The sequence below is a fragment of the Rutidosis leptorrhynchoides genome, chromosome 3 (assembly GCF_046630445.1).
Source record: "Rutidosis leptorrhynchoides isolate AG116_Rl617_1_P2 chromosome 3, CSIRO_AGI_Rlap_v1, whole genome shotgun sequence".
Classification (NCBI taxonomy): Eukaryota; Viridiplantae; Streptophyta; class Magnoliopsida; order Asterales; family Asteraceae; genus Rutidosis; species Rutidosis leptorrhynchoides.
In genome coordinates, this window is record NC_092335.1 from 14,174,611 (window position 1) to 14,179,249 (window position 4,639).

The 4,639-nt window shown below is 37.0% G+C and overlaps 1 pseudogene; it reads left to right on the top strand.

The window, feature by feature from the left end:
• The first annotated feature begins 2,392 nt into the window (after positions 1-2,392).
• LOC139899692 (protein RESPONSE TO ABA AND SALT 1-like) lies at positions 2,393-3,088 on the top strand (annotated as a pseudogene).
• The last annotated feature ends 1,551 nt before the right edge of the window (positions 3,089-4,639 follow it).

A 4,639-nucleotide genomic window follows, 5' to 3' on the forward strand; every position in this document is an offset into this window, starting at 1 on the left:
ACTTCAAATTTGGGTATCACATTTGGAAATGGAGAGCCGGTGCTTGTTGGTTATACAAACTCAGATATGGCAGGAAACAAAGATAACATGAAATCCACTTCTGAATATTTGATGACTTTCGCAGGGGGAGCAGTTTCATGGCAATCAAGGTTGCAAAAGTGTGTTGCACTGTCTACAACCGAGGCTGAGTATATGGCAGCAACAGAAGCGTGCAAAGAACTTTTGTGGATGAAAAGATTTCTACAAGACCTTGGGTTTAAGCAATCAAGATATGTGGTTCTTTGATAATGAGAGTGCGATTCATTTGACTAGAAATTCTATGTATCATAAGCGGACAAAACATATTGATGTGCGGTATCATTGGATTAGAGAACGTCTTGAAGATGGTTTGTTTGAACTTGATAAAGTTCATACCGATGATAATGGTTCCGACATGTTTACGAAGGCTTTAGCAAGTGAGAAGCTCAAGGTATGTTGCTCGATCGCCGGGATGGCGATCCCTTCCTCATAATTGGAAAGGGGGAGTTTTGTTGGGTTTTAGTTGGGTTTTCAAATATGAGGAATGCTAGCCCAAGCCCAAAGCCCAACAAATTAGGCCCATATGCTTGTTGACTTGGTCAAGCATTTTAGGGCATTAAAACCTCCAAGTGTGAAGCCATTTTTGATCTATCAAGAGAGTTGTGAGATCAAGAAAAAGAGAGAAACCCCAATTCCCGTTTTTGAAGACTGCAGCTCACAAATCGGACGATCCCCGGAGATCCGATCGTTGAATATTCACCGTTTTTGGATAGCGTGTTCCTTACATCTGGACCAAAGTTTTCAACCGTTGAATTCTTCTCAAGTGGTCTCTAACTCGAGTTACAGCCGGTCAAACAGTAGCAGTTTTTTGGGTGACGAATTTCCTCTTTTGTCTTTAGATTTTCATATACTTATTGATTGTTGTAGTTCAAGAGTATGATGATGTTGTATGCCTCTAGTTGATCTAGATAAGACCTATTGTATTGCTCTCTTATTTGTGATAGTTGAATTTAAGTGGCCTACGGGTCCCGTGTTTTTTTACTCTCGTTTCGAGAGGTTTTTCCACGTAAAAAGCTCGTGTCTTTGTGTTTGCTCAATTATTCTTTATATTGCTGATTTGGAACTGATTTGGTTTAGACTTGATATAATTTATTTGTTAGCATCCTCACGGTTTCATACGGGTCGGGAAATATTTGTCAAACGGATGTTTGTTTCCGCTTTGTAGATTGCCCGTTGTGACCTATTTTCCCATCAAAAATGCATCCTTTTCCTTTCCTAGATTTAAAATTGTACGAAGTAACTTCGGCTGAGTTACCATTAATTAAAGAACCCGAAGCACGCGGGGGAATAAATCCATGATCCGCAAAATCTTGAAAAAAACCTATACTTTTGTCGACCGGCATATCCACTTCATTTTCATCCCGAAGCACGTACAAACGACCCATTATCCTTCTTCGACATTGACACACCCTTCTTTGTACGTGGGTTCACTGGCTTATCACAAGTGACATTCTCACTTTGAGCAACATAATTTAAATCCCCATCTAATTGCACTACACTGTCTTGCACTTTCTGTTGTACCATATCAAGTTGCACACTACACCTTTGACCTTCCTGTTGTACCACATCAAGTTGTGAAGGCAACACATCCACCTCAGAAACAACTAACAGCGATTTCAACAAAGTCGTCATCTACGACACCAAGTCCTTGTACTTGAACCGGCGTCCCAACAACATCATTGAGTTCAAAGCTACCAAATTTTAGTCTCGAACCGGAAGCTATCATATCGATTAATCTATACAGTTTCCTAAACAAATTATATATGCTCAGTATATTTTCATTATCATAATCAAACCATTCCATAGCTTTTAATTTTTTTTATTATATAAAATAAAGAACCAATAACAATGACATACTATACTTATTACTGAAGTATTCACTCGATACTGTACACATGCGGTTCAAATATATAAAAAAGGAAGAAGATAATTTTTTATTAGATTCATAAAATATTGTAATCATATCCACCAATATTTAATAAAGAAACAAATAAACCTGAAATAACCATACTTTGTATACAAGCTGCTTATGCTGCATACAACCAGAAACCAAACCGAAATTGAGTAACTGATGTGAGTAAGTCTTAATATTATAATCTACTGTACGTATTATATTGTCTCTTTATCTTTTAAAACAACAAAATTCATTTCATAAAAACAATCATCATAATTCTAGTATTTTGTCACAAAATCCAACACTTGAACAGCTAAAATTCTTACACATGAAGCAAATCTATCTATATATGATCGTTTCATACTATTTAAACCCCAACCAATTAAGTTCATTTCAGTTCTCATCAAATCCAATCTTTCAATGGATCATTCAATTCGATCTCAACCCGAAAAGCTGGCCCATCTAGAGCTTTACCTTCACCAACTTCTTCACATTATTCCATTCCTAGATCAACAAGACGAGTCAAAACTCCAACTCGTGAACCGAGTCATGACTCACTATCATTACTATTTTCTCACGAAAGCACAAATGTGTCAAGATAATGTTTTTCTTGTTTTGTCACCACCATGGTTAAGCTCCTATGAGCGAACCTTTTTATGTTTAGGTGGGATCAAACCGTGTCTAGCTTTATACGTGGTGAAAATTTGTGGGGTACACTTGACTTCTGACCAAGGTGAGAAAATGGAAAGGTTGACTACGGAGATTAAGGTCGAGGAGAGAGAAATTATGGAGAGGCTTGAGATGTTAGAGCGCCAGGTGGTGGGACCACCACTGCTGGCGCTCACTAGGATGGGAGGAAGGGAGGTGAATGGAATGGTGCATGAAGTCGATACTGCGGTTAATAGAATGGCTGATGGCATGGAGTGTGTGGTTGGTTGTGCGGATTATTTGAGGGAGAAATCGGTTTGAAAGATTGTTGGGATACTAACAACTGCTCAAACCGTGAGGTTCTTGGCTAGCATGATTCATCTTCAATTGAGGATTATGAGGTGGGGCCAGATGCGGGACGGTGAGGTTCGTGGAGATGTTAATCTTTCTAGGTTGGATGTTAATTAGTTGGCGTTTTGTATCTTTGGTGTTTTAAGTGCGGGACTCTCTCTTTGAGTCCCGTATAAAAGTTTGTGTTTTTTGTCTTTATGAATTTGTGGTGTTTTTTGGACACTTTCCTAGAGTCCGGTGAATAGGTGTTGTCTTTTTTTAATAAAACTTTTTCGCCTTTGGATGGAAAATCTTATTATTTTGGTATTTTTTTTTAGATCCTTTTAAAATTTGTTGTTTTTTAAATGAGATATAATTGTTAGTACTTAACTAAGGACAGTAGCAAGTTTTTTCTATGTTAATTGGGGTTCGGTGAGAACCAGTAATGTCGTTTTTGATTTTGTTTTGTAGTTGCAATTGTTTCATTTTTATGGTAAACTACAATATCATGTAGTATATATATCTTGTAAGATGGCGTTACTGAATGTGTCAGTACCTTAAAATATTCTGTTAAAATAAATTCTAGAAGCCGCCCTTTTAAATTCTTTTGTTGTCTAGAGAGAAAAAAAATGCTATTTTGAGAAAGTGATAGAAGTCACATGATGTCACAAGATTTTTCTTTTGAACGAAGATAAGATTATTTGAATGATGAAGTATAGTAGTGACAAAGAAAATATAACGGGTAATGTTTCGTACAATATCAAATTGTGTATGAATAAATTTTCTATAAAATTGTGTATGAATTAATAAATTCTGATAGTGTACGAATCACTAAAAAATAACACATAAAACTAGTGGCGCTTAAATAAATTTCTTAGAGGGGTCGAATATAACGGGGATAACTTTCAAACTTTGCATGAGCGATGACAATTTTGCTAAACATATTACTCTCTTAAGGATAAGAATGAGAGGTAAATATTGTTAGTTAAGGGAGAGAAAATGAAGAGAGAGAAATTGAGGAGAGGGAATGCGAGGAGAGAGAAAAGGGTTGGCACGACTGCAAGAGAAAGGTATAATGGTGATCTGAATAATCACATCCAGAGGCTTTTTGGGCAACATCTAACTTCGTTCATGTTCTTCAACTTTCCGAATATAATTGAAATGTCTTGGATCTTTAGAGAACCTTTAAACCTTATGGTGCAATTCGTGACATTTACATGGTTGGTAAACAGTTAAGAAATGGCTAGAGATTTGCTTTCACTAGATTCAGTGACGTGAGATGTGCAGAACACCTTCTAATTTCACTGGAGGAAATTACTTTTAGAGGATAACTTATTAGAATTTTCAAGGCAGTTGAAAGGTCTGAACATGTGCTGGTAGGAAACAAAGTAATGAGAAAGAGAAGCATGATGAGAGTTGCAAGCAAAAAAAAGTTCGATGAAAAGGGTTTTGATGGTAGAAAATTTAGTGATGTGGCTAGAAATCTGAAAGAAGACCTTTGAGATAAACTTACGGAACCGAGGAAAGCAAATAAGACTCTAAATACTAGGATTGAAAGGCTTGTTGCGGTAAATGAGGATGTAACGACCCAACCCGTTATCCAACCGAAAACACGACCTAAAAAAAAAATTTGTGAGACAGTGCATCTAGACGGCGTCCAGTTCTGAAGGACTGGACGGCGTCCAAGCC